The sequence below is a fragment of the Sorex fumeus genome, unplaced genomic scaffold, assembly GCF_029834395.1.
Source record: "Sorex fumeus unplaced genomic scaffold, SorFum_2.1 ptg000131l, whole genome shotgun sequence".
In the NCBI taxonomy this organism is placed as follows: Eukaryota; Metazoa; Chordata; class Mammalia; order Eulipotyphla; family Soricidae; genus Sorex; species Sorex fumeus.
The window spans coordinates 32,989,127-33,000,284 of record NW_026606188.1 but is presented as its reverse complement, the minus strand read 5'-3'; positions in this window follow the sequence as shown (position 1 = coordinate 33,000,284).

The window sequence follows — 11,158 nt, the reverse complement described above, 5'->3', positions numbered from 1 at the left end:
AACTTGTTTTCACTTATTCTTTGTGAAATAGGTATAAAGGATATAATAGCAGTTCTTCAAATTTTAACTATTATAAAACCAACACTTCAATCTTTGTCTTTAAAAAAATAACTAACTCCAGTGATTTTTATCCTTGCACAATGAGAAATAATTTTTTAACTTCTTAAATACTCTTCTTGCATTTGTGAGAGCTCACTCTGTCAAATTGTCAGACAGAGAAAAATCTTTTTGTCAGATACTGTCCAGTCAGAGATTGCATACTAGCACACAGTCATCTGGCTCTGAATATTTTAGGTCAGCTCTGATGCTCTTGTCCCTACATAGCTGAAAAAGGAAACAAAAAGACTCTTTAGCAGTAAGTAGCATGATTTTCAGTCCTGAATTATTTCCACACAAACTTTTAAACAAAATATGTCTAGCACAGAAATGAAAATAAAAATTCACCTAACCTCTTCAAACCTTTAGTTTACCATCTATAAAGTCAGAAATATATATAAATATATATATATAACTGTAAGAAAATATTAATTAGAATAAATAACTAAAAATTCTTTAAAAATAAATATATAAAAGTTTTGTAAAATGCTTAGCCTGTGTGCTATAATGTTAAGTGCTCAATAAATAAGAAGTAATCATTATCATTTTCATCTAGTGTCATTACTATTCTTTTGTCCAATGAACATTTTATGGGAGCAATAATGAGTCAAAATTTCTCCTAACTGCCCAAGTACTTTACAGTATGCTTGGATGAAGTAAACAAAGGACACTGTGAGTGTATGACATTCAGGGGTTGCAACTTCATTGATTCATTGACACTTTAAATTGTGACATGTAATTTATGATAAAGGAAAAGAATCTATGAGAGATTAGTTTAGGCCATCAGCACAGAAAGAATGTGATAAGTACTATGTCTCAAATATGTTTGAATTTATCTAACTCTATAGGCAGTCATTGAAGGCTTTTGAGAAGGCAAATTGCTCCAATTAACATTGTCAAGACTGCTCTGTTGCTTATAATTAGATAAACCAGTACTACTGAAAATTGGTAAGTGATTTTTATCTTAGGTGAAAATCACTTGATCTATTGATCACGTGACATCCTGTTATTCATCAATTCACGCGGGTGGGTACCAGTAACATCTCCATTCGTCCCTGTCACGTTTTAATGTAGCCCAAAGACGTCTGCTCATTCTAGGAACACAATGAGACTCAAACCGATCGTTCAGGGCCTTGACAAAAACGTCTGACCATCTCATAGGTGGGCAGTCATGCAATCTTTTGACATCCTGTGGAATTCAGTCAGTAATGGTTCTAGTCCAGTGGCCGTCTCCAAATTGCATTACGTGTCCATCCCATCTGATTTTCAACACCTTGGCAAACAAGACAGCGTCCCTGATTCTTGATCATCAACAGAGGTCGGAACTCCAGATTCTTTCTTTCATGAGTGAAGTGTAATACTCGAAGCATAGTTTTTTCTATTCCTCTTGGGGAGACCCGAACAGCATTCTTATCCTGTTTTCATGGGGCCCAGGTCTCTGAGGCATATGATAATGCAGGAAGAACATTGGAATCGAAGAGATGTGCCTGGATCTGGAGGTTCTTGGTCCTCCTAGCTATTTCTTTGATGCTCTTGAAGGTGTTCCAAGCCACTCTCTTCCTCCTACACAACTCGTCATGTTGACTTCTTGACCTAGGTACATATAACTGTTGCATTCGAGATGTTCTTCCCATTGAGAGTGAATGGAACATCAGGAACGAGACCGTTTCTCATAAACATTGTCTTTGTGAGATTCACCTTTCCACACTCAAGGTTGAAGTCAGCCAGCATTTGTGCCATTTGGCTGTTGTTAGGTGTTTTAAGAACAAGTCATCAGTGAAGTGGAGCTGGTGTAGTTGCCGACCGTCTATTTTCAGTCCAATTCCTTCCCATTCCAATCATCGCACAACGTTCTCGATGGTGCACTGAAGAGTTTCAGTGCAATGGTATCACCCTGCCGAACCCCTCTCTTGACGTCAATGATCACATCCCTGTACAATGGTGAGATCCTGGTAGTGAATCCACGATACAGTTCACGGAGGATCCTGATGTACTGAGTTTGTACACCCTGTTTGGCTAGGGCTTTGATGACTGCTTCAGTCTCATCAGAATTGAGGCCTTCTTTACATCAATAAACATTAGACAAAGTGGCATCTAGAACTCCTGAGAAACCTCAATGAGCTTGGTTCCCATGTGGATATGGTCAACTGTGATAAATCCTTTTCAGAAACTAGCTTGCTCTCATGGTTGTCCTGCATCTAGTGTTCTGCCAATCCTATTTAAGATGACTCTAGTGAACAGCTTGTAGATGACAGACAAAAGGCAGATCAGGCAATAGTTGCCAATATCATGGATGTCTCCCTTCTTGTACAGTAGTGCAGTCCTGCTGGTTTTCCATTGGGACAGAACCTTGCATTCAGACAGGTAGCATGTGAAGAGCCAAGCTAGTGTTTTGATGAGTACTGATGGCAGGTTCTTCAGGTGTTTGGGTCTGACCTTTTCTGTGCTGGGTGCTATTTGCTTCTTTGCCAACAAAATGGCATGTCGGATTTCAGAAGGGAGAACTTTGGGAACGATATATATCCATCCTGAGGAATTTGGCACATAGGCAGTTGGACATGGTATTGAAGAGATCCGAGTAAAAGTCACAGATAATCTTCTCCATTGCCCTTTGGGAAGATGTGATAGGTCCATCAGGACCTCAGAGGGCAGTCATCTTGGTCTTGTAGTTGGCGAAGGACAGGCGGGCATTGCAAATGCTTTTCCCAGCTTCTGCCGCATCTGCCAGATTCTTCCTTTATCACTTCTCTGCACTACTTTGGAAGCTCGGATCTTCGCTTGCAGTTCCCTGAGGCTTGCGCCAAGCCACGTTGGTGAATAAGCTAGAGAGTTTTTAAAGACAGGCATCTTTTTGTAGCTATCTCTCTCAGCGCTCTTCGCACAATTGTTGAGGTGCTGTCTTTTTGTGGCTATCTCACTCTCATTGTCTTCACACAATCATGGAGGCACTGAACCAGTCAATCATATTCCTTGTCAATGTTGTCAATGATGGAATCTTCCCATGTTGCCGCAATGGTGCCAAAGAGCTCCCAGTTGATGGTCATTCTAGGAGTTCTCTTCTTAAACCTTGCAGCCCTTTCTCCCCACTCTCTGAAGTAGAATTTTGTACGAAGGAGACAGTGGTCTGATCCTGTTTGGAATTTTGGGACAACAGCATCATTGGTCAGGCAAGACTGTCGATTGAATATGATGTGGTCAATTTCATTGTGGAATCGTCCACTGGGAGACTCCCGTGTCCAATGTTTAGATTTGCCTTCTGGAATTGTGAGTTACCATGGATGGTCTTGGTCGACATGATGAACTCAGACAGTCTGTCACCCTATTTGTTCCATTCTAGGCCATGGGTCCTGATGTGGAGTTCTTCGGCTGATCTTCTCAGTCCTATCATGGCATTAAAATCACCGACAATGATCTTGTAGAAGGTGTGGTCTTCTTTATAGAACTTCTCCAGCTCCATGTAGAACTTCTCAATTTCTCCTTAATCATAATTGGATGTTGGTGCATAGACAATGAAGATAGAAACAGCTGGCAGTGAGGCACATCTATTCAAGTGTAATCATCTGATTCAAGTTGTTAGGCATTTGAATGAATCAATGTTTATGGCCAAGTTCATGTTGACAAGGACACCGACACCACAGATGCCTCTTTTGTCACATGTTCTGAGGAAAAGTTCTTCTCCAGTGTTAAAAATGGCGTGATGTGATTGATGCCTTCTTGTCTCGGTCAGACCAATGATGTGGTACTTGATCTTTCGAGCTTGCACCATCAAGTCCTCGATGGATGCATCTGATGCCAGTGTACCTGCAGTGAAAGTACAGCCAGTCGTTTTTGTCATTCTTTGCTGTGGCAGCCTAGGTCGGCCCTGAGATTTTATCAGCCTCTCCTTCCCCATCCTTCCCAACGCTGCCATATTAGTGGCTCTTTCAGGTTCAGGGGAATGAGACCCATTGTATTTACTGGTTTTGGCATATCAAATACACCACAGATAGCTTGCCTGGCTCTGCTGTGTGGTTGGAACACTCTCGGTGGCTTGCCAGGCTCTCCAAGAGGGACAGAGGCTTTTAGTGCAGGCTTTAATCATCATTTCAGGTGTTCCCATGGTTTAAACCATGTTTCAATACAATCAAACATGGTGCTGCAATCTTGTATTAAGTGTTTTATGATGTGTCTCGCAGCCGCATTGTGACCGCATGGTCCAGAAAGCATCCTGGAGTGTGTCAGTGGCCGGGTAGTGGAGGTAGTGGAGGTAATGGAGGCCTGCTGGGCTGCTGGGAGAGGATCTCTGTTTCCAGATCCGTCAAGCCTGAAGTTCGAGGTCCAGAGTTCCACTTCCCTCGCTCTGTGGGGCTTCACTCATGCATGAGTCTCAGCCTGAGTGTCCAAAAAGCTTCCTGGAGTGTGTGGGCAGCAGGATAGTGGAGGTAGTGGAGGTAATTGAGGCCTGCTGGGCTTCTGGGAGCAGGCAGAGGATCTCTGTGCCTGGGTCAGTTGAGCCTGGAGTCCGAGGTCACAGAGTTAGGTGAAAATAAAATTAAAGTAATCTAGGAAGAAGAAAAAGAGGTCTAAATTAAATTCATAGGAATAAAAACACAGGGTTAGAAACTGAATAAATAAAAACATAGATAAAGTAACATGGAATAACATAGTTTGGTGAGTGAATGAGTAGGAGGAATTGGGATGACTTTGGGGCCTCTGTGAATAGTATTCACCCACTCAAACAAGTATGTTAGATGAAGTACAACAAACCATGACACAAATCACGAGAGAACAAATGAAATCAAAAGAAGCACAAAGCTTAAATACCTGGATTTCCTACATTACCTCTGATAAGTAAGAATTAGGCCATGAAGAGTGGGAAAAAAAGCTAAATATCACTGTAGATCCAATTCAGAGTAACATAGATCTCCATGTTTGGAATAAGATGATGTCCATTCTACTGAAATCAAGAACAGCAGATCTATGCCTTGGTCTGAAGGAGCCAATTATCCAATTCTAGATAATCCATCACACAAATTATGTTACCTGCAGTCCTTTAAAAAATGACAATATTCTACTAAAAAATCTTGCAAAATATGTAACTTAATAAGGCCTGATAAGAATATTCTTTAAAATGTTTCCTTCCAAAGAGAGTCTCTTTCTCCAATTTTTGAATACAATAGGAAACAAAAGGTTTTCCATGGAAAGTCAGTTCCATATAAACAGTTGCTCACAAAAACACTAGGAACAAATAAATGACATTTGAAAAGCAAATGCCTTGCCCTGACTATATACAAATGGAGAAAAGTCTTCAAATGCCTCAATATTTTCACTTTGAAATTGCTATCCACCTCAGAAGCTATTCCTGGTAATACATTACTGGCAACATTTGCGCCTCATTGTTTTCAGAGCTATTAACCAAATGTTAAATATTATATGAGTGCCAGTAGAAAAATATGTGTCTGAGAAGCATTATTTTATAATTTATTATGTAAGGTACATACAAGTAATTAAGCATAGCAGAAAAATACTTGCAACAAGAAATATTTGTACATTTATTTTTATATATTTTACTTCCATTCATTTATTTATTTAGTTTTCAATTTATTTTTTTAATTCAGTCACCATAAAATTACAAGGTTTTTCATGATTCAGTATCAGGAATACAATGTTTCAACATCAATCTTTACATCAATGTCCACTTCCCTCCGTCAGTTCCTCCACTCACCTACCCCCTACCTCACACTCTCCATTTGCATCCTACCCACAAGTTAGCTTCTATGAGAGGCACTATTTTTAAATACATTTTTAATGCACAAGTTTCCAAAAGTGTGAATACCAATAAACTAATTATTCATACATAATCTTTGACATATAATTAACAAATGTAATAGAGGAAAGACTACTCTTAAAAGTGGCAAATTGAACTCAGGTTGTTGTGGTTCTTTATTTTCAACATTCTTTGTTATCATCATATCATCATTAATAATTTGAGACAGTTAAGAGTTATCCTTTCACATTCAAAGTCAAACTATATCACCCTTAAAGATAAGTCGGGGAGAATGTTGATTTGCCATATTATTTTGCCAAAATAAGCACTGGAAGTTTTACAAAAGTCAGTAACTGTTAGTGAAAAGCACAATTGAACACATGACAAACAAGTTAGAGAATTCATTTCCAGATGGGTCCTACCTTCTCATCAGTGAGTGGTAGCACAATCCTCCAATTTTCCTTCCAGAGAGGATGCTGCGTATTTCCAGTCAAGTTCAAATCCTGGGTGAGATAGACTCCCCCATTCCTAACCACAGTACCTGATACTATAGTATTATACTTTAAAACACAAGTTTCCCAACGTTGCAAAAGTTTGAGCTACCACTTCACTTTATGAAAGATCAACCTAGCTATGTCCGTTGTGACTAACCAAGAGAAATCTAAAGAGGGTTTTCAGTTTTATAACAAAAATCAAAAAGTGAAATTAAACTAGTTCCCCCAATTGTTTGGCAGCCATTGCCCTCGAGACAGTACAAACCTAAAAGAGAAAAGCAACAACATACAAGCTCTTACATGGGGCTTATTTATCCAGATTGTCTTGATTATATTTATCCTATCATTCTTTTTATATTGTAGGTAAGTGTTGTTTTGGGCTTTAAGTGTCACTTGGTATGATTTGCTAAGTCATTGAGGAGTCTGAAGGAGCTGAAACATGTTCCCATATATATCAGTGATCTTGCTCTCACTCTCTGGTTACGGAAGAATACTCTGCTTTCTGCATAGTATTATAGTGTAATAGTCAAAATGCCCCTTAAATTTGTTAATTGACATAAGCTGAGCACACATTTTGAATTAAACAACTTTTCCCTGAGATCTAGTTCTAAAATGTCTACACCACTGTCAGGATCAATGATAAAGTTAGAGACACATTAGAAAGGAAAGGAATAAAACATAATATTTTCTCCAAATTCTTATTAACCCAATTAGTAAATAAAAACATGGGCATCATATTGCCTCTCTTTTTTTTACTGTACATCAATAATGCAGCCATCTGATTAATAGAGTGCAATTTTGTATTTGCTATGAACCTTAGAAAACTTAAGAGACAAACAAACAAGATTACTATCTTTGATGATGTGCCTATTAAATATTTCTGGACTTATTGAATATCACTGAGAAAATAAAAACGGTGACTATACCTCAAAGGAACTGTTTACAAAGGGACTGCATTCCTCAAAGGTTACTTGCCCCTATTCCTTAAAACATAAAAAAAGGTCATAAAATATTTTCAGGAAATAATTAGTCCAGTTTCTCTTCCAGGAAGGAAAAATTATGGGTTAGGAACACCCCTGGCCAATCAGGGCATTCAAGTCCAATACATCAGGATCCTCCGTGAGCTGTATTGCAGATTCACTACCAGGATCTCACCATTCTACAAAGAAGTGATCGTTGATGTCAAGAGTCCCTGATCAAGAATCAGGGACGCTGTCTCATTTGCCAAGGTGTCAAAAATCAGATGGGATGGTCACGTAATGAGATTTAAAGACGACCGCTGGACTAGAGCTGTTACTGACTGGATTCCACTGGATGTCAAAAGACCGCATGGCCGCCCACCTACCAGATGGTCAGACTTCTTCGTCAAGATCATGAATGATCGGTTTGAGGCTCTTTATGTTCCCAGAGCAAACAGATACCATTGGATTACACTAGCATGCGAGAGGGAAAAATGGAGACGTTACTGGCACCCATTCAAGCAAATCGCCACCTAACGGGAAGTTAAGTGATTAAGTGATTAAGTTTTCCAAAAGGGCCGAACCAGTCGGCATTCCCACCAGCAATGAAGCAGGGTCCCTTTCATGCCACATCCATGCCAGCACTGGTTGCTTTTGTTCTTTTGGATGTGGGCCAGTCTCTGTGGTGTGAGATGGTATCTCATTTTGGTTTTGATCTGCATCTCCCTGATGATTAATGATGTAGAGCATTTTCTCATCTGCCTTTTAGCCATTCAGATTTCTTCTTTGAGAAAGTTTCTGTTCATTTCTTCACCCCATTTTCTGTGAAGTTGGATGTTTTCTTCTTGTGGAGTTCAACCAGTACTTTGTATATCCATGATATCAACCCCTTGTTGGATGGGTATTGGGCTAATATTCTTTCCCATTCTGAAGACTCTCTTTGTATTTTGGTCACTGTTTCTTTTAAGGTGCAGAAGCTTTTTAGTTTAAGATAGTCCCATTTGTCTATCTCTGTTTTCAATAGCTTGGCCAGTGGTGTGACATCTTTGAAGATACCATTAGCTTCAATGTCATGGAGGTTTTTGCCAACTTTGTCTTCAATGTACCTTATGTATTCCGGTCTGATGTTGAGGTCTTTAATCCATTCTGATCTTAATTTTGTACATGATGTTGGGAAGAGATCTGAGCCCATTTATTTGCATGTTGCTCTCCAGTTTTGCCGGCAGAATTTGTTAAAGAGGCTTTCCTTGTTCCACTTCACATTTCTTGCTCTGTTAACAAAGATTAGATGATCATATGCTTGGTGGGAGAGTCAGTATATTCAACCCTGTTCCATTTGTCTGCAGCTCTGCCTTTGTTCCAGTACCATGCTGTTTTAATTATTAGTACTTGTAGTAGAGTTTGAAGTTAGGGAGTTTGATTCCTCCCATTTTCTTTTCCCCAAGGATTGTTTTAGCTGTTCGTGGGGACTTATTGTTCCATATAAATTTCAGGAGTGTTTGCTCCATTTCTTTGAAGAATGTCATGGGTATTGTTTGGGGATCGCATTGAATTTGTACAATGCTTTGAGAAGTATTGCCATTTTGACATTGTTAATTCTCCCGATCCATGAGCAGGGGATATCTTTCAATTTTCTCATGTCCTCTTTTATTTCTGGAAGTAGTGTTTTGTAGTTTTCTTTGTACGGGTCCTTTACTTCCTTAGTTAGCTAATTCCTAGGTAGTTGATTTTCTGGGTCACTATTGTGTATGGGATTTTTTTTCTTCATGTCACTTTCTTCTCTCTCATTATTTGCATATAGGAAAGCCATGGCCTTTTGGGTATTAATTTTATAGCCTGCACCTTCACTATACAAGTCTATTGCTTCTAGTAGTTTCTTGGTAGAGGTTTTAGGGTTCTCTAAGTATGTTATCATTTCATATGCTTGATTTCTTCCATTCCTACCTGCATGCCCTTAATGTCTTTTTCTTGCCTAATCGCTATTGTAAGTACTTCCAATACTATATTGCTAGCAGTGTCCTCTTAAAATCCGTTAGCAGGAGAAAGTGGACATCTTTGTCTCATCCTTGATCTTAGGGGCAAGGCTCTTAGTTTTTCCGCATTGAGGATGATGCTTGCTGTAGGCTTGCGGTAGCGTTGCTCCCAATGGGTACCTGGTGTGTGTGTGGGGGGGGGGTAAAGACTGGTTGGGTAATAAGACCGGCACAGTGTTGGGGACGAAGAGGAAGAGGCTCAGTGCTGCTTTTGTCCCAGGGTCCTAGAAGACGCTTGGGGCTTTGCATGGCGAAAGGCAAGTCCCGGGTTCGAATACTGGCGAGTTAACTGACCTGGGAGGGGAAGAAGACTGGCTCAGCATTGGGGAAGAAGAGGAAGAGTCTCACACCAGCCCTGCGATTTTAGCAGCCTCTCCTTACTCATCCTTCCCAATGATGCCATATTGGAGGCTCTTTCAGGGTCAGGGGAATGAGACCCATTATTGTTACTGTTGTTGACATATCGAAAATGGCACGGGTAGCTTGCCTGGCTCTATGTGTGGGCAGAATACTCTCAGTAGTTTGCCAGCCTCTCCAGGAAATACTGCATTACTCTCATCCGGGAGCTTTATTCTATAGTCTCTGAATCTTGGCCGTAGATAAGATTAACTACATTTAGGGATAATGGTTACAATTACATTTTCTTGAGTATTTTGTAATCGTCCAGGAATTTGTATATAACTTTTCTAACTTAATCTTCATAATAAGCCCATGAAATAAAAGAAGGATATGATGTGCAAAGAAGTTATTAATTGAATGAGGATCTGCAGCTGTATAGAGATGTTTCAGGCATTTGAATTCCAGAGTCCACCACTATATCCCTGTAGTATGTGCTTTGTGGCCGTGGTCCTGCCCTCAGTAGAGTACACGTTTCTCATCTGTGACACAACACCAGATTGTGGTGTTCCTCACTTAATCACTTCCCGTTAGTCATCGATTTGCTCAAGTGGGCGCCAGTAACGTCTCCATTTGTCCCTGTCGCGTGCTAGTGTAGCCCAATGGCATCTGTTCGCTCTGGGAACAAGAAGGGCCTCAAACCAATCATTCATGATCTTCATGAAAAAGTCTGACCATCTGGTAGGTGGGCAGCCACGCGGTCTTTTGACATCCCGTGGAATCTAGTCAGTAACAGCTCTAGTCCAGTGGTCATCTTTAAATCTCATTACGTCTCAAACCCAGGTCAGCCCTGCCCCTGGTGTGTGGCCCCGGGACTTCCATCTCTCCCTTCGGGACCTCAGGCATCCCGGCAGACGCCTGGAGAAACGCAGCCGTGAGCGGCTGCTGCCCCCTCTCCGGTAGTCACGCGGCACTCCTCTCTTCTCAAACCCAGGTCAGCCCTGCCCCTGGTGTGTGGCCCCGGGACTTCCATCTCTCCCTTCGGGACCTCAGGCATCCCGGCAGACGCCTGGAGAAATGCAGCCGTGAGCGGCTGCTGCCCCCTCTCCGGTAGTCACGCGGCACTCCTCTCTTCTCAAACCCAGGTCAGCCCTGCCCCTGGTGTGTGGCCCCGGGACTTCCATCTCTCCCTTCGGGACCTCAGGCATCCCGGCAGACGCCTGGAGAAACACAGCCGTGAGCGGCTGCTGCCCCCTCTCCGGTAGTCACGCGGCACTCCTCTCTTCTCAAACCCAGGTCAGCCCTGCCCCTGGTGTGTGGCCCCGGGACTTCCATCTCTCCCTTCGGGACCTCAGGCATCCCGGCAGACGCCTGGAGAAACGCAGCCGTGAGCGGCTGCTGCCCCCTCTCCGGTAGTCACGCGGCACTCCTCTCTTCTCAAACCCAGGTCAGTCCTGCCCCTGGTGTGTGGCCCCGGGACTTCCATCTCTCCCT